Source organism: Vulpes lagopus, chromosome 10 (genome assembly GCF_018345385.1).
Source record: "Vulpes lagopus strain Blue_001 chromosome 10, ASM1834538v1, whole genome shotgun sequence".
Taxonomy (NCBI): Eukaryota; Metazoa; Chordata; class Mammalia; order Carnivora; family Canidae; genus Vulpes; species Vulpes lagopus.
The window spans coordinates 27246374-27266189 of NC_054833.1; the positions used below are offsets into that span (position 1 = coordinate 27246374).

Here is a 19816-nt window from a genome sequence, read left to right on the forward strand (position 1 = left end):
TGTGACCCAGTGAGGCCCACCCATCAGGAAGCTTTCACTAGGGGCACCCGCGTGGCTCAGGTGGTTAAGCGCTCAACTCTTGATTTCAGCTCAGGACATGATCTGGGAATCCTGGAATCGAGTCCCCTGTGGGGCTCCCCACTCAATGGGGAGTCAGCTTGTGTCCCTCCCTCTGCTCCTCCCCACCTCATTCACACTCTCCCTCTAAAATAAATTTTTAAAAAAATTTAAGTTTTCACTAGTTTTTGGTAAAATGAGAAAAATAACAATTTTCATGAAGCTAAGTTGAAACAGGTATTGATGAAATCAGGATATGCTAATCACATGGCAAACCCTCTTAAAACTAGCATCTGACTCCCCATGTCTTTCAAGAAACATTAAAACCAGTTTATCGTGGTCTCAAGTATCTTACATTTTTTTTTTCTTGCAGAAGATCAAGTAGGTACACCGACCTCCCTCCCCCCAAAAATGTCATGCTTCAGCTACCTGGCCTCTGGGAAAATACACATTCCCCAAAGAAGGCTTCCTACACAACCCTCGTGAGGGTCTCTGGATCTCAGCTCACTATCCCAGCTACAGCAACAGGAGGAGACGCGTACCCCACCTCCTTGTGTATTAGGTGGGGTGTGGGTCACAACTATCCGTTCCTTCCCCTTTTTAAATCTTATTCGGTTCGGTTACATGTGTGCCTTCCAAGTATACATTTTGATCCTTTCTTTCTTATTTAGTAAGACCTCATTAATTATAGCAAAAGCCATAGAAATCTACTAAAAGGGAGGAAAAATCACAAGTATAATACATACACCTGAGTTGCTACTCATTTTTATAACACTGACTTCTACAAAAGGCTGTAGAACCAGGACAAGGAAAGATCATTTTATTTTGATTAACTGTGGGCCACTCCTTTTGAGAATCAGAAACACATCCCATGTATGTGCAGCACCTTCAACTTCTTCAATCTGAAAGCTCCCAGGGACCCACCAGTAAGGAGTAATAACTGATGCTTTGAAGATCCACCAAGGCCACACAGGTTCTAAGGAAATGACCACAGACTGCTCTTTCAGTGTGATCACTAGAATTTCGATGATGAGACCATGAAACTCTGGTTCCCAAGGCCCATGACCAGGAACCAGCTTCCAACCCAGAGTCCACTGAAGGCGCCTTTGAGGTAACTCACGAGAGCTTCACGCAACTGGATAATAAACAACCAGAGAACGCCATCTGACCCTTTTCTTTAATAGGCATGATGTTAAGAGAAATTAAGAATGCACTGGAGAGTTCTGTCACCACAAAAACAGAGAGGAACGGCAGATGAGCTCACTTATCAAAATGGTGGGAACACTAGAGTTGGTAACGAGTGCACTGGAGGACAAAGAGGTGAACGCTGAAGTCATTCTAGTGTCTGTGACACTGTTGAATTTTCATGAAGGCCAACTGACACACATTCTTTACAACAAACCTCTGGTGTGAACTAAGCCAGTGTGCTTCCTATAACCTCAAAGAAGATAAGGCAACACAGCTCCAGACAATGGAAATAATCCCCCTTCAATCCCTCTACTCTGCAGCAAAGAGGCGAAGGCACTATACGCCTCAACGAAGGCTCAGCCAGAACCCCTCCGACCCAACTCCCTGGGTAAGTTGCACAGGCAGCTGCCCGCGCCCATCCTGGGAGACAGGATGTCCCAACGAGATTGAACAACAGAGGACCACTCAAGCAAGTGGAGCTCTAGCCCAGGTGAGGACTCCCCACAGCAGGACCCAGGTCAGATGGGGTCCCATGCTGAGAGTCCTCCTTCTATTCTTAAATAACTGTATTATTATTATTATTATTATTATTATTATTATTATTATTATGAAACAAGTCTTAAACTTACAAATTTTTGCTGCCGCCTCATTTACCTACTGCCACTAGCCCAGATCCCATTTTAAAATACAGATGACCCTTGAACAGCACGGTTTGAGCTGCACAGGTCCACTTACAGGTGGATTAAGGCTGATGGCAAAGGCCACAGGGTATTTACTTCTAGCTGCCCATCCCCCTCCACAGCATAATCAACGGCCAGTGGTGCAGAAGTCACACTTGCTGCCCTCTGAGAACCCAGGGAGGGGAGGCCATGGGGCCCATGGGAGGCCTAGAACCAGACAGGGCTGCAGGTTGCTCATGTGCCAACAGGGTGGTCCAGTTGAGCGCCTAGGGCTTGTGGGTAGAGGCAGACCTGTAGCAGAAGAACACATCCAGAGGGTCCCCTGTGGGCCGGGCTCCGGGCTGCCCTGGGTCCCTCCTGGCCCAGCGCTGACCTGCCCCCGAAGCTGCTGATGGTTACAGCCAGCACTATGTGGCAGGTGGGTCAGCTGTCCTCCACCTCCAGGCTGCATCGGAGACCACCAGGCCATGGAGTAGCACCACCCTGGGGCCAGGCCCGCCGCCAACACCCCCCCCCCGCCCCCATCCTGGCCCCTCCTGGAGAATGTTTTAAAATAAATACCCATACAGTGCCGTAAATATACTCTCTTATTTTAACATTTTCTTTCCTCCAGCTTACTTTATAAGAATACAGCATATAGTACACGTAGCATATAGAATACGAGGTTGTCGGGCAGCCCGGGTGGCTCAGCGGTTTAGCACCTGCCTTCGGCCCAGGGAGTGATCCTGGAGACCCGGGATCGAGTCCCACATCGGGCTCCCTGCATGGAGCCTGCTTCTCCCTCTGCCTGTGTCTCTGCCTCTCTCTCTCTCTCTCTCTCTCTCTCATTAATAAATAAATTTTTAAAAATATGAGGCTATCAACTATTTGTCAGAGGTGAGGCTTCCAGTCAACAGCAGGTTAAGTTTTGGGGGAGTCAAAAGTTACGGGATTTTCAACTCTGGGAGGGGGATGGGGAGTGGGGGCAGGCACTATTAGCCCCATGTTGTCCAGCACCTTGAGTAAAAGAAAGCGCTATGAGGACTAGCACAAGCCTAACTCTTAGAGGCATCACCAGAAGCAGCTCAGTACCATCCCAATGGAACCAGTTGGGAAATGGGGGCCAGAAGCCAGCCCCGAAGTGGTGGCTGCTAAAGTTTAATTGTGCACACACAACCCCCGTGCTACCAAAACTCACAAAGAGATTACACTACTTAATACTGAACAAAGGGGTTTTAGGAAGGAGAAAAGGCGGGGGGGGGGGGGGGAATCTATGATAGCATCTATCACATGCTCTTGTCCCTATTTCGTATCGATCTTGGTTATCAGACTAAGCTTTTTAGGATAAGCCATTCATTCATCAATTTTTACGTAGCATCTGTTATATACCTGATACAGGCCTAAACATTACAGATGATACATGAATAAAACAAGTATAAATCCATGTTCTCATGGAGTTTACATTCTAGTATAAAAAAACAAGTATTATTCGGTTTACTCATCTTTACCTCTTCAACTCTAACACTGAATGGCTTTTAGTAGGTACCTGGAAAGTGTTTCCTGAATAAATCAAGGTACATTTTTTGAGTTCTGTACTGATTTCCTTGAGCTTTCCAAAAAATCACTTAATTGAATTCAGTTTTCTCACAGAGCTATAGTGTGGTCACTCTTTTCTTCATCCTGCCTAAGAATATATTATTACATCTTGGACTTGGAAGGGATCTAAGATATGTGCAGTTGTCTGTTTCTTTTCAAAACCTCCTAACCAAATTTAAGACTCCCCTCTAGGATAGTTGTGGTACGTCCAAAGCATATTATGGTTTCAGTATGTGGTCATTAAAATTCAGAAAATCTGGGGTGCCCTCATGGCTCAGTTAAGCATCCAGCTCTTGTTGTTGGCTCACGTCATGATCTCAGGGTCCTGGGATCAAGCCCCATGTTGGGCTTGTGCTCACTGTGGAGTCTGCTGGTCCCTCTCCCTCTGCTCTGCCCCATCTTTCTCTCAAAATCTTTTTAAAATTTTTCAGTAAATCTTTCACCCAATTTCCTCCACTTGTCCTATCGTACAGAATTATAGCACAATTATCAAAACTGGAAAACTGACATGTAGAAAAGACGTGTACGGTTCTATGTCGTTTTATTGCATGGGAAGATTCCTGTAATTACCACAATTAATATACAGAACTATTTAAAAAAAGGCACCTACTGTTCCATCATCACGAAGATCTCCTCACGTGACCCCTTACAGTCACATCTACCCCCTCACCATCTGTTACCCCTACCAACCACTGATCTATCTCCACAAGAGATAGATCACTTAGAGACATAAAAATAATACATATAAACGGAAATACACCATAGGTGACCTTTTGAGACTGACTTCCATTCAGCATAATGCCCTTTGGATTCACCCATCTGAGGTGTGAGGACAGTTCATTTCTTCCCATTGCTGCGTAGTAGTGCGAGGCATGGACGTACCAGTTTAACCACTCACCCTTTAAGATAGCTGGGTTGTTGCCACTGTGGAGCTGTTCTGAATACCTCAGCAGTGGGGAGTGTCTGCTCTCCCGACCCAACTGAAGGTTAGTAGGTTCAGAAAATGAGAGTCAGGGTGACGTAAAGATTTTCTCTGTACTGAATGTGGTATTTTCATCTCAACAAGACATCGAAGCTGAATGTGAGACAGGGTGCTCCTCCCCTTATACCCTTTCTTTTCTACGTATAATATACAGGAGTGGTCCAGTTTTTCCACATTCTTATCATTACTATTTTTTTATTTTATTCTGGTAAAATATACATAACACAAAATTCACCACTTTAAACACTTTCGTATAATTTGGTGGCATTAAGGATATTCCAGATGTTGTGCAACTGCCACTATCCATTTCCACAAGTTGTTCATCATCCTAACAGAAACTGTATACCAATTAAAGAGAGACTCCCCATTTCCTGCAAACCCCAGGTGCTGGCTCCATGAATTCGCTTATTCTAGGTGCCACATGCAAGCAGAATCCTAGCGCGTATTTACCGCCTCTTGTTTACCCGTCCATCATTCATCAACAGATGGGATGTTTCTACCTTTTGGCTACTGTGAATAATGCTGCTATGAACCACGGAGTACAGGCATCAGAGTCCTGGCTTTCAACTCTTTTGTGTACGTATGTAAGAGTTTAATTCCTGGACCATATGGTAATTTTATGTGTGACTGAGGAACTGCTAAACTTTACTGCTGTGGCTACACCATTTTATGACCCCATCAGCAATGCCCATAAGGGTTCTAACTTCTCCACGTCCTCACCAAAATTTCTAATTTTCCAGGTTTTGTTTTTTACTTTTAATAATAGCCATCCTGATGAGTGTGAAGTAGTATCTCACTGTTATTTTGATTTGCATTTTCCTAAACTGGAAGATGTTGCCCATCTACTCATGTTCTTATTGGTCATTTGTAGATCCTCTTTGGAGCAATGTTTATTCAAATCCTTTGCCTTTTTTTTTAAAAGTAGGTTGTTTTTTCATTGTTGAGTTGTAGGGGTTCTTTATATATTCTGGATCTCAATCCTTTATTATATATATATATATGTTTTGCAAATATTTTCTCCCATTCTGTTTTACTTTTATAGTGTCCTTTGATTTACAGAAGTTTTTAAGATATTATTTATTCATGAGAGACACACAGAGGCAGAGACACAGGCAGAAAGAGAAGCAGGCTCCATGCAGGGAGCCCGACGTGGGACTCGATCCCAGGACCCGGGGTCATGCCCAGAGATAAGGGCAGACGCTCAACCGCTGAGCCACGCAGGTGCCCCAATTCACAAAAGTTTTTTAATTTTGATGGAGTCCAATATATTTTTTCTTTTGCTGCCTGTGCTTTTGGTGTCCTATCCACGGCATACCAAATCCAGTGTCATGAAGATTTTCCCCAATGTTTTCTTCAGAGAATTTTAGTTTTAGATCTTATATTTAATAGCCTTTCATCTATTTTAAGTTATTTTCGTGTAAGGTAAGGGCCCAAATTCATTATTTAGAATGTGCATATTTAGTTTTCCCAGCACTATTTTTTGAAAAGACTATTCTTCCCCATTCAACAGTCTTAGCACCTTTGCTGAAGATTAGTTCACCCCGCATGCGAGAGTTTATTTCAGGGCTCTCTATTCTGCTCCACTTGGCTCACATGCCTCCGCTAGGCCAGCACCACACTGTTTTAATTACTGTAGCTTCATAGTATGTTTTGCAAACAGGAAATGTGAGTCTTCCAATTTTGTTCTTTTTCAAGATGACTTCAGCAATTTTGGGTCCCTTGAGATCCCATATAAATTTCAAGATGGTTTTTTATATTTCAGAAAAGAACAACTTTGGGATTTTGAAAGAGACTACATGGAAATGTAGATTCCTTTGGGTAGTGTTAACAATTTTGTTTTCTAATCCATAAACCCAGAATTTACTCAACTTATTTGTATCTTCTTTAATTTCAACAACGTTTTGCAGTTTTCAGGGTATGAGTCTTTCACTTCCTGGATTAAATTTATTCCTAAATATTTTCTTTTTGTTGCTATTATAAATAGGATTGTTTTCATAATTTCCTTTTCTGTATGTTCACTGTTAATGTGTAGAAATGAAAATTACTTTTTATGTTGCATGGCTTTTTTGTTTTGTCTGCCTTGTTATTAGCTCTAGGCTACTCCCTTTATCTCTTTATCCTTTATCCCTTCCTTTTTTTCTCTTCTTTTGTTTTTGGAGTAATCTTTAAGGTTTCCTACAAATAAGATCACATTATGAATAGAGATAATTTTACTTCTTTCTTTCCAATATTGTTTTACTTCTTCTTTTCCAATATGGATACCTTCTACTTCTTTCTGTTGTCTAACCACTCTGGCTAGAAATTCCAAAATTATGTAGAATAGAAATGATGAATGTAGGTATCCTGGTCTTGTTCCTGATCTGAGGGGAAATCCAGTCTTTCATCATTACTTATGACATTAGCTATGGGTTTTTCATATATATATGTGTGTGTGTGTGTGTGTGTGTGTGTGTGTGTAACTTCTATATATATGGTTTGCTGTTTTTGTTTTTTTTTTTTACCATGTTGAGGATGTTTCTTCTACTCCTAACTTATTGTGCTTTTGTTATGAAGGGTGCTAAATCTTGTCAAATGCTTTTACCGCATCAATTGAGATGATCATGTGGTTCTTTGATTTTATTCTATTAATCTGGTTACTACCTTAATTGATTTTCATATGTTGAATAATTCTTGCATTCTGGAAGCAAATTCCATTCACTCATGGTGTATAGTCCTTCAAATATGTTATGGAATTTAGTTTGCTAATACTTTTTGTAATATTTTTGAGTCACTATTAAGGAATACTGGTCTATGGTTTTCTTTTTTCTTTTTTTTTTTTTATTAATTTTTATTGGTGTTCAATTTACCAACATAAAAACACCCAGTGCTCATCCCGACAAGTGTCCACCTCAGTGCCCGTCACCCATTCCCCTCCAACACCCGCCCTCCTCCCCTTCCACCACCCCTAGTTCGTTTCCCCGAGTTAGGAGTCTTTATGTTCTGTCTCCCTTCCTGATATTTCCCAACATTTCTTTTCCCTTCCTTTATATTCCCTTTCACTATTATTCATATTCCCCAAATGAATGAGAACATACACTGTTTGTCCTTCTCCGATTGACTTATTTCACTCAGCATAATGCCCTCCAGTTCCATCCACGTTGAAGCAAATGGTGGGTATTTGTCGTTTCTAATTGCTGAGTAATATTCCATTGTATACATAAACCACATCTTCTTTATCCATTCATCTTTCGATGGACACCGAGGCTCCTTCCACAGTTTGGCTATTGTGGCCATTGCTGATAGAAACATCGGGGTGCAGGTGTCCCAGCGTTTCATTGCATCTGAATCTTTGGGGTAAATCCCCAACAGTGCAATTGCTGGGTCGTAGGGCAGGTCTATTTTTAACTCTTTGAGGAACCTCCACACAGTTTTCCAGAGTGGCTGCACCAGTTCACATTCCCACCAACAGTGTCAGAGGGTTCCCTTTTCTCCGCATCCTCTCCAACATTTGTTGTTTCCTGCCTTGTTAATTTTCCCCATTCTCACTGGTGTGAGGTGGTATCTCATTGTGGTTTTGATTTGTATTTCCCTGATGGCAAGTGATGTGGAGCATTTTCTCATGTGCTTGTTGGCCATGTCCATGTCTTCCTCTGTGAGATTTCTCTTCATGTCTTTTGCCCATTTCATGATTGGATTGTTTGTTTCTTTGGTGTTGAGTTTAATAAGTTCTTTATAGATTTTGGAAACTAGCCCTTTATCTGATATGTCATTTGCAAATATCTTCTCCCATTCTGTAGGTTGTCTTTTAGTTTTGTTGACTGTATCCTTTGCTGTGCAAAAGCTTCTTATCTTGATGAAGTCCCAATAGTTCATTTTTGCTTTTGTTTCTTTTGCCTTTGTGGATGTATCTTGCAAGAAGTTACTGTGGCCGAGTTCAAAAAGGGTGTTGCCTGTGTTCTCTTCTATGATTTTGGTGGACTCTTGTCTCACATTTAGATCTCTCATCCATTTTGAGTTTGTGTGTGGAATCAGAAAAGACCCCGAATAGCCAGGGGAATTTTAAAAAAGAAAACCATAGCTGGGGGCATCACAATGCCAGATTTCAGGTTGTACTACAAAGCTGTGGTCATCAAGACAGTGTGGTACTGGCACAAAAACAGACACATAGATCAATGGAACAGAATAGAGAACCCAGAAGTGGACCCTGAAATGTACGGTCATCTAATATTCGATAAAGGAGGAAAGACTATCCATTGGAAGAAAGACAGTCTCTTCAATAAATGGTGCTGGGAAAATTGGACATCCACATGCAGAAGAATGAAACTGGACCACTCTCTTTCACCATACACAAAGATAAACTCAAAATGGTCTATGGTTTTCTTACAGTGTCTTTGTCAGGTGTTCATATCAGGGTAATGCTGGCTTTACAGAATGAATTAGAAGGAATCCTCTTCAATTTTTTGGAATAGTTTGACAAGATTGATGTTTTTCTTTAAATGTTTGTAGAATTCACCAGTGAAGTCATCTGGTCAGAGTTTTTCTTTGTTTTTGATTATGGATTCAATCTCCTTACTAGTCATAAATCTATTCAGATTTTCTAGTTCTTAATGATTAAGTTTTGATATTGCTTGTTTCTGGCCACTTGTCAATTTGCTGTTGTACACCTGTTCACAGTATTCTTTCATAATCCTATTTCTGTAAAATCAGTTGTTACCCCCCCCCCACTTTCTTTTCTGATTTTAGTAATTCAAACCTTATTTCTTTCTTAGTCAATCTAGTTACACTTCATCAATTTTGTTTATCTTTTCAAAGAAGTATTTTATTTTCATTGATTTCTATTATTTTTCTATTCTCTTTTTTATTAATTTCTGCTCTAATCTTTATGATTTCCTATCTTCTGCTGGTTTGGGGTTTAGTTTATTCTTCTTTTCCCAGTTTCTTAGGGTATAACATTGCTATTGATTTTAGGCCTTTCTATATTGAAATTTTTTGTGCCTTAGGTCTTCATACTGCTTTCTCTGAATCCCATAAATTTTGGTATATTGTGTTTTCATTTGTCTCAAGGTATTTTCTAATTTACTTTGTAACATCTTTGCTCCATTGGTTACGAGTGTGTTCATTTCCATCTATCTGTGAATTTTCTAGTTTTAGTTATTTACTTCTAGTTTCATTCCATTGTGACTCGAAAAGATACTTTATATGGTTTAATTTTTTAAATTAAGACTTGTTTGGCTTAATATATAATCAATCCTAGAGAATGTTCTATGTGTACTTGTGAAAAATGTGTATTCTGCTGTTGCTGTGTATAGTGTCCTGTATTTGTTAGGTCCAAGTGGTTCATTATATTGTTCAAGTCCTGTATTTCTTTATTGATCTTTTATCTTGTTTATCCATTATCAAAAGTGGGCACTAAAATCTCCAATTATTGTTGAACTATTTCTCCCTCCAATCCTGCCAATGTTGGCTTCATATACTATGGGGCTCAAGTGTCTGATGCACACATTTGTAACTGTTATATATTATCTTACTATTACTGACATTCTTTGCCTCTTGTAACAGTTTTTGACTTAAAGTCTATTTTGTCTTTCGGTTACTATTTGCACAGAACGTATTTTCTCACCCTTCCAGCCCACTGTGTTTAGATCTAAAGGGAGTGTCTTATGGATAGCAAGCAGCTGAATCATTTATTTATCCTGTCAATCTCTGCCTTTGATGAAGAGTTTAATCCATTTATAATGTAATTAACTAATAATGAACTTGTATCTATTTTGCTACTTGCTTTCTGTGTGTATTATTTTTTGTTCCTCATTTCTTCCACTGCTGTTTTTGTTTTTGTTTTTTTTTAATTTATGATAGGCAAACAGTGAGAGAGAGAGAGGCAGAGACATAGGCAGAGGGAGAGCAGGCTCCATGCACTGGGAGCCCGACATGGGATTCGATCCCGGGTCCCCAGGATCGCACCCTGGGCCAAAGGCAGGCGCCAAACCACTGCGCCACCCAGGGATCCCCCACTGCTGCTTTTTTTCAGTGTTTTGTTTTTGGGGAGTGACACATTTTGATTCCCTTCTCATTTTCTTCAGTGTAAACTCTATAGGTATAATCCTTGTGGTTAAGACTCCTAACTCTGGGAAATGAACTAGGGGTGGTGGAAGGGGAGGAGGGCGGGGGATGGGGGTGAATGGGGGTGATGGGCACTGAGGGGGGCACTTGACAGGATGAGCACTGGGTGTTATTCTGTATGTTGGCAAATTGAACACCAATAAAAAATAAATTTATTATTAAAAAAAATATATATATATATAATCCTTGTGGCTATCATGGGTTTATTATAACATCCTAAAATGAGAAGAAATTTGAACTGATACCAACTTAACTTCAGCTGTACGCAAAAATTCTATTCTGTCCTTCCCTTTATGTTATTGTTGACACAAATTACATCTTTACAGGTTGTATGCCTTACCAATAACATAGATTTAAAATTATTTTTATGCATTGTCTTTTAGATTCTGTAGAAAATTAAAAGTGCAGTTACATACCAAAATTATAATAAGACTAGCTTTTATATTTGTGTAATTATCTCTACTGGAGATCTTTGTATCTTCATACAGATTTGAGTTAGTGTTTTTTTTTTTTTTTCATTTCAACCTGAAGGATTCCCTCTAATGTTTTTATGTAGAACAGATAATGAACTCCCTCGGGTTTTCTGAAACTGTCTTAATTTCTCCCTCATTTCTGAAGGTCAGTTTTGGCAGATTTAAAAATTTCAGTTTACAGTGTTTCCAGTGCAGCAGTTTAGTGCCGCCTGCAGCCCAGGGTGTGGTCCTGGAAACGCTGGATCGAGTCCTACATCAGGCTCTCTGTATGATGCCTGCTTCTCCCTCTGCCTGTGTCTCTGCCTCTCTCTCTCTCTCTATGAATAAATAAATAAAATCTTTTAAAAAATACAGTGTTCTTCCTTCAACACCTTAAATATGCCATCTCACAGTCTTCTAGCTTCCAACATTTCTGAAAAGACATCAGCTGATAACTTTATTGATAATTCCTACTGGTAATCACTTCTGTCTTGCTGCTTTCAAGGTTTTCTTTTGTCTCTGGCTTTTGACAGTTTGACTATAATGCATCTCAGGATGACTCCCCTCGGGTTTATCCTACTTGGAGTTCATGAAGCTTCTTAAATTTGTAGATTCATGACTTTCATCAAATGGGGGGGGGGGGAGTTTTCAGCCATTATTTCTCAAAAAAAAAAAATCATTCTGCCTCTTTTTCTCTCTCTTCTCCTGGGACTCCCATAAAGCACATGTTGGTCCACTTGACAGTGTCCCACAAGTCCATCAGGCTCTGTTATCAGCTGAATTGTATGTCCCACCCCCTCTCCCTGACCAAGATTTATGTTTTGAAGTCCCAGCCCCCAGTACCTCAGAATATGAGTAGATGAGGAGACAGAGCCCTTAAAATGGTGATAAATTAAACCGATGCTATTAGGAGTCCTAATCCAATCTGACTCATGTCTTATGTAAGCAGGAAATTAGGACACATAGAATGACGAGCATGTAGAGGAAAGACTATGTGAAGACATGGCAAGAAGGTGGCCATGTACACACCAAGGAGAAGCCTCAAAAGGAACTAAATCTGCTGACACCTTGATCTTGGACTTCTACCTTCCAGAACTGTGAAAAAAATAGATTTTGGTTGTTTAAGCCATTCAATCTCTGGCATTTTGTTATGGCAGCCTAGCAAAATAATACCGGCTATGTTCACTTTTCATTCTCTTTTCTTTCTGCTCCTCAGACATGATTGATAATTTATATCGCCCTATCTTCTGGTTCACTGATTCTTCCTTTTGCCTGCTCAAATATGCTATTTATCTTCTCCAGTGAATTTTTCATTTCAGTTATTACACTTTTCAACTCCAGAATTTATTTTTATTCCTTTTTATAATTTCTATCTCTCTGTTGTACTTTGATGCTCAAATAATATTTTCCTGATTCCATGTTTTCCCTTAGCTCTCTGAGCATATTAAAGATAAATTATTTAATGTCTTTTTCTACTAAATCTAATGTCTAGGTTTATTTTCGTTCACTTTGTTGAATGTTTATTTGTATGTTTTGCAGGTTTTTTTGAAAATTGGGCATTCAACTATTATAAAACTATTACTCAGGAAATCAGTTTCTCCTTCTCTAGGATTTCCTCTGTGTCTGTGTGTGTGTGTGTGTGTGTGTGTTCAATTATTGCTAAAAACTGTAGCACTCTATTTTGAGAGTTCCAATTTTTTTTTCCTCAAACACTATTCCTTTTTGAGCCTGGTCACTGAGGTTTCTTTACCTTCAATGTTCTGACAGACATTTCCTGTTCTGATAAAGACTTCCTTGAATGCCAAGAGCTCTCTCTCTCTCTCTCTCTCACACACACACACACACAAGAGAACAGCCACCTTTCCCAATCTTTGTAGACTGGCTCCATGCAGGGGCACTCCTCCCCTTTCTTAGTTGGTTTTGCTCTAAGTACAGGGATCACCCTAAGATGGAATGCTGTTGCCCTGAAGGTCCTAACTTCCCAGTCTTATCACAGCTTCTCTTCTAAGACAGCATATTGTGTATCTTTATCCAGAATCTCTTCCAGCAATTGTGGGTTTGTAGTCCCCTTGTAGCTTTTACAAGCAATGTCTATTTCTTTTCCCACCAGCATTCCAGGTTATGTGTGACAAAGAAAAGCACCTCATGTCAGTCCTCCAGTTATCCTCAGAGAAGTTAGAATAAATGTGCCAAAACATCTGCAAATCAGGTTTGCTTTCCTTACAATTTAAGGGATGGGGGAAGAGGGATAGGGATGGGGAGAGACTGTCATGGGGGAAAAAGTAAAAATGTGATCAAACTTTCCTACCATTTTGAAGACTTTTTTTTTTTTTTTTCTTGACTGGGCATTTATTTGGTTGCTATAAACCTTCAACTGTTTTCCAAAGCTCTTACAAAGTTGGTTTGTTTTTTTCAATGTTTCCATGGGAGAACATGAGCCTAGAGCTTCCTCTAGCCTAGGTTCTACCTCTTGTTGATGTCACTCCAAACTAGCATTATTGCTCTTTTTATTTTTTGTTATTTCAGCCATTCTTATTCATCGCTGTGCCTCCAATTCCCAACATCATACCTGAGATGCAAGAAGTTTTTGGAAATGTTATTGACTGTAAAGTGGAGGAGAGAGACACAATTTCAATACAGTATGATAATTGACTTGTCGGTAACCCAGAGAGTGTATGACACAGTTGGCTAAGGAGCCAGGACTCAAACCCCGCCTCACTGTCTTTGCTCATTTAGTATTTCTTCTGACAATGTAGCTCTCACTATAAATTAGGAAACTGGCATTTTTGGATTCCATGATTTCCTAGGACTTCACTGCTTCACGTAGAAATGACAATGTTTTTCCAACCAAAAGAACTGGTGACTCAATCCAGTATACAGGTAACCACTCAGTGTTGTGTTTGTAATTCCATTTTCAAAGCTCTTCGATATGCCAAAGCTATAAACTACTATCAAGTAATCTGGGCCCTAAAAAAAAAAAAGTAATCTGGGCCCTATTTTTAATACTCCTATTGACTTTCAGTGTGATTGTGTACCCTTCATTTTTCCCAACTGCAAAATATTAGAAACTTTTTATCCTTCTTTCACTAATAACTGAATACTAATTATAGTAAGTTGTCAATTAAGTTGTCACTTGAGTATTATCTTATCTTATTAGAAACTTTTTATCCTTCTTTCACTAATAATTGAATATTAATTATATTAAGTTGTCAATTAAGTTGTCACTTGAATATTATTATCTTATTATTATCATTACTATATTTGCTATATAGAGGATGAATGCATTTCTTGTGGCCCAAGGAACAGTAAGTTTTAAATTGAATGGCTTGAGACTTGAGGCCTGAAATATATTAACCCTAAATACCATGAGTGGAATAATATAAATGAAAATCCCAAGAAAATTCAATCTAAGTTCTAAGGCAGATGAAGGAGAGGTAGACTACAAAAGAAAAGGGAAGGAAAGAAAGAAAGAGGGAGGGTGAGGGGAACTGAAAAAGAGAACATTAAAAGGTGGCAAGAAAAAGAATGATAATATAAAAATGATAATTCATTCTATACCAAATCCAGAAATTCCAGATTTCTGAGCATCAAAATATGCTTGAATTCATAGCTGCCAAAGGCTCTTGGTCTTCTAGTCCAATGGTATTTAATCCCAGCTGGGTTAATGGAGGAGTTCTGAGAATGTAGACACTGAGGTCCAGTCCGGGCGGGCTGCTTTGCAAGTGAGCAGAGATGACAGAGGAATTATAAAAATATACAATATAACATTTCTGACTATATTAAGGAGAAGACTTGACTTTAAGCTGGTTGTTCTCAAGTTGACAGTAATTATGAAACTATACCAGCTCGGTGTCAAGCCAAAGCTAAAATCCAAGAGGGAAACCTCTTTTTCCCTTTTTTTTCTGTAAACAACACCCAAAGGCTCTGATTTTATTTTAATAAGCAAAAGGTACCACTGCTTGGTTCACTGTGAGAGTCAGTGCTTTCTGCCTGGAGGTACCTCATACCCTGCAGAACAGCCATGTCAACCCAGACATGAGGGCACGGAGAAGAGAATAAGGAGCTGTGAAAGGACACATGTGCTGATGGGAAGGCCACCTGAATATGGCTCAGCCTCACACTGTCTCCTGCTTTTTCATCTCCTCTATGCTTTTAATGTTATTCTAGGAGCAGCAGCTGTCACTCCATCTTCCGCTGGGCTTACTTTTTTTGAAAAATATGAAATGAATTCTGTATTTCCAGAGGCATCAAGCTTTGAAGTGGCTTAGTATAATGGCATTATTCCTTATTCTTGAAACCAAGGACAGAGATATCACAGTTCCAGAGGTGAGGAGGGTAGTGAAAATGATTCCACTTTATTCCTTGGATCACCCTCTAGAATACCAATGTCAGTGGTATCATTTCCAACTGATGAATGAAGAGGCCAACTGACTTGCCTCTGGTCTACAACTAACTGATAAAGCTAGTACCCGAGTTGGGTCCTCAGACTCCAACTTGAACACTCCTTCCATTACACCATATTGTGTGCGGTTCCTTCTTATCCCCGGGGAATCCGTGAAAGAGATTAACATTTGGTTGGTTTCATCTGTATGTGTGCTTGACAAGAAATGTATCAAGAGAGAATTAAAAAAAAAAAAAAAAGTTGGAGAATTCTTCGAACCACTTATTTCCCAAATGCTAAATGGCTCTAAGATGGTCCAAAGGTAAAGCTTTGCTACAACGCATGAGGGCCAGGTTATCCCCAGCGTAGTGATACTGACCACACATTATCAGAGGCACAAGGATAACCTTAAAGCCCAACAGTTACGTAGAATCGGCAGGACTTGAGGAGGAGGAGACACGACCAAAATTAAGAAAGGTCACACATGGGACAGGTCTACTTCCAGACACATGTCCCACGCCATAAATAGTAGTTATCTGGTGAAAGTTTTCTACGTAGGAAGACCTGACCAAGAAATTGTGACTGCTGTCCTAGATCTGCCACAGATTATCTGACCCATTTCCATCTACACGGTTCCCAGACCAACCCAGCTAAGGTCCCCCTTCCCCTCTATCTGTGTCCCCTGCCTAAACTACGTGAAGAAAGAGCCAGAGGAATGAGGCACTGCCTGGAGAGAAGCAAGCAAGCTGGGAATCCTGCCTTGATAAAGAAGAAACACGGGCCCTTCCAGTCAGGAGGCTCCCTCAGCTCTCAGGAACAGATGCCAGAGACACGCATATCAATGAACCTGCAGGGCACTGCAGCACGGGCTCAGCAGAGAAACAAAGAGATGATGGCAGGGATGGAGCACACAGTGGCCATTCATCTACACATGAGTCACCACGTCTGACGTAAGCCTTAGCCTCACTTGGGTAGGGAGCCAGAGCACAGCAGAGTAGGGAGCCAGAGGGCCTCGGTGTCAACTTCTAAGTTCCCGTATAATCTGGTTAAGCAAGTGGGCTCCAGAACCACAAGTACCCCACCCTCTGGCCACAGGTCTACAGGGAAGATATACGCTTTTCCTGAGAAGTCAAAGGTGGGCTGGGAAGGGATCCGGAGTATGAAATTCTCCCAAGGGGCCGACCAGCAGGGCGCAGAGGAAACCGCCAGCGGCGGCGCGGCTCTGTCGGCCCGCACAGACCCAAGGGTAGGCTGTGGCTTGCGCTTCAGGTCACTAGTCGGCTAGAGGGGAACTGGACCTGTTGGGGTACTAATCTGAGCAGCACGGCGGCCTGGCCTGCAGGATGGAGGCCTCAGGCAGAGCCTAGAAGAACAAAGCAGACGCTGTACTTCTTCCCACCAACGTTCTGATCACTAACAAAGCTGAAGGGAACCAGGAACTAAAGGGTAAGAACAGGGTGCTGCTGGGAATTCAACGAACTGTCCGTTCTTGTAGAAACCGTGGGCTGTCTGCCAGCACCCTCGGAGCACTCCGTGGGCCCCCGGCACTCCATCTGGGCGGGCGAGGGGGACTGCGCTCACCTCCCAGTTAGGGCACCCGTCCGACAGGCTAGCGTCTACAGGCACACGGTAACAACCAGGGGCCGGGACTTCCGATTCCGAGTCCCACGTCCTGCTTTATTTCATAATCCTTCTTATATAAGAAGAAACATATTATTAAAATCTATCCGGGACTAAAAGAGCCTGCAACAAATACATGTAAAGAGGATCTGGAGCTAAAAGGGAAACATGACTCAGACCCTGAAGCCTAAACTTACATCCCATTGTTCTATTGAAACCCTTTCTCAGATGAGTTTGCAAGGGAAGTGGCCTGTTAAAAAAAGCCTGTGGAGTGATGTGCAGACGGCAGCGGCCTCTTCCACACAGCCCTGTCTTCCTCCTAGGGAAGATGTGACACTGAACGCAGGGGCAGTGAGGGGAGCCGCCAGATGGGGACGATAAGGCAGGGGAGGAAACGCTGGCGGGGGTTCACAATGGCCTTCCCAGGGCACGCAGGCTCCGCAGATTAGTCTCTGGAACTACCGTGTTCTTTGTTTGCCCTTCCCTTTCCTAATCCGAAACAGTTTTAGCAGCTGTGGACCAGAACTGCAGTTTCTTATTTCAGTTTTGAGAGACTTTCTGGAAAAACTGCCAGAGTCTGGGGATCTGATGCCAGACAAGTTGCATGAGGATCTGCTCAGGATACTGTTTGAAATGCTATTTCCTAACATACCTCCTCAGTCCCTACGGCACCCCCCCCCCCCAGATTCTTACTCCGTGGGCGGGGAAAACCCTGGATCTGTATTTTTTCCCATGCCTCCCCGGTGACTCTCATGTGCGCCCCACTTAGGAACCCTGCAACCAAGTCATTCGTTATGAATTTACCCAACTAGAAATCTAGACTTGTGTTCAAAGAAGCACAGCCCTTTGTTGGGCGTAAGGATGACGACTGCTTTCCTTTACTATTCTAAAGAATTGCTGCCTATAAAATGTTTCTAGATCCGCAAGCAAAAGAAACTAACAACAACATAGAGTATCATGATAAAAAATACATTTAGACCACAACAGCTGTTGAGGTAACGTTAGTCTCTGCCCACAAACTCCCTGATTCCGTAGAGGCTGGCTTATTTTGATTGATTCTTCAAACTGCCTGAGCACACTGGTGCAAGCATCCTGAGGAAGAGGAAGAGTCCAGGAAAAACGAATTCTAGAAGTGACCAGCCGATCCACAGCCAGGGTCTCAAACTACTTGTCTTTTCCTCTTATGGAAACAAAACCTATTTGAGCAGCAAAACAGGCTCACAGCTCATCATCGGGATGAGGAGAGGAGTTCTTCCTAGCTTTCACAACGGCTATTATCATTTAACTGCAGAGAGAGCTAAAAGAGAAAAATCAATGGCTGTCTCGCTCTCCACAAAAAATTAAATTAATTTGGGTTTATACTCATTATTATAAACCAAGAAGGAAAAGAAGTTCTTTTAGAAAATGCTTTCACTTTAAGTCAGATGTGTTGCTCACTAAAAACTTAGTTTATGTACGTCTGGCTCTCCAGAGAGTTATAATTAGACTTCTGGCATTCCGTCCAGTTTTTCCCCTGCCTAAAAGAAACTTTTCCTTGACTGAGACTAGAGCAGCGAGGGTGCACGTCAGCATGCATCACTGTGGGACCTCACTGGCCTACTGGGGTCAAGGCTAAATATAAAATGGCAACGCAGGCTTTCAGTGGAGAACATTTACATGTTTATTCTTTAAGATGGTTTCTGTGTGCTTGCTTTTAGCCGATCCAACTTAGAGAAGAAAACATTCCACAAAATAGCATCTTTTTAACAATGTCTCAGTTCCTTAACCAATTTTTAAAGGAATTTAAGACCAAGAGCAGAAGGAAGTACACATCAATCAATAATATTTTCCAGATCCACTCGCCCCTACACACAGCTAAGAATATATAGTAAAACCAAGCAAAAAAGGGTTGTGACAAGAACATAGGCAGCCAGCTGAAGCGCCGGTTAAAGCTGGCTAATTGTTACTTTGGAAACTAAATGTTTATACAGAGACCCTTAAAAAATAAAAGACTGACCCAAATATCATGGAATTCCAAATACATCTGGTTGTCATGATTCATTTTATAAAACAACTTGGAAGGTGTTTTTGGATGAGATTAACATTTAAGTTTGTGTAATTTGAGTAAGCACCCTGCCCTCCATAATGTGGGTGGGCTGCATCCAATCAGTTGAAAGGCATTCACAGACCAAGAAGACCAGCTTCCCCAGGCAGAAGGGACTTTCTCCAGCAGACTGTCTTAGGAGTTCATCTGCGCCTCCAGCTCTCCTGCGTCTCTAGCCTGCTGGTGCACTGTTAATCTTGAGCCTGCCAAACTCCTTAATCACATGAGCCAATTCCTCATAATAAAGCTCTTTATACATACAAAACATATATACATAAAGTAAATAAATGCTATTCTATTCTATACACAAACACCCACCCTCAATGGTTCTGTTTGCTGGAGAACCTTGACTAACACACTGGTCTACGTTGCTTCTTGGTTTGAATCTCAAATTTAAAAGAAAGATCTATGTGATTTCACTACACATATGCTCCATGAGGAACTCTTTCAGGGCAACCCTAAACGCAGAGTTAGAGCAGTATCATGTCGCATTCCCATGTTAAGGTAGCAGGACATGAGAGGAGATGCTACTGATCTGAGTATACTATTGGTTGTTTCTATTCTCTCTCCAAACCAAAGCATCAAAGATTTCCCGACCACGAGCCTGACTGACCAAGTCAGATAATACCAGAGTGAATATCCATCTAGTAGTCACCGTAGATAAAGTGTTTAAAGAAATCATTACCTGGAAGGACTTTT

At 41.2% G+C, this 19816-nt stretch overlaps 1 protein-coding gene across 1 annotated transcript in view; it reads right to left on the reverse strand.

Annotated features, from left to right (window-relative positions):
- JAM3 (junctional adhesion molecule 3) overlaps positions 1-19816 on the reverse strand; it is an 83057-nt gene that overhangs the window by 11404 nt on the left and 51837 nt on the right. The window lies entirely within an intron of this gene.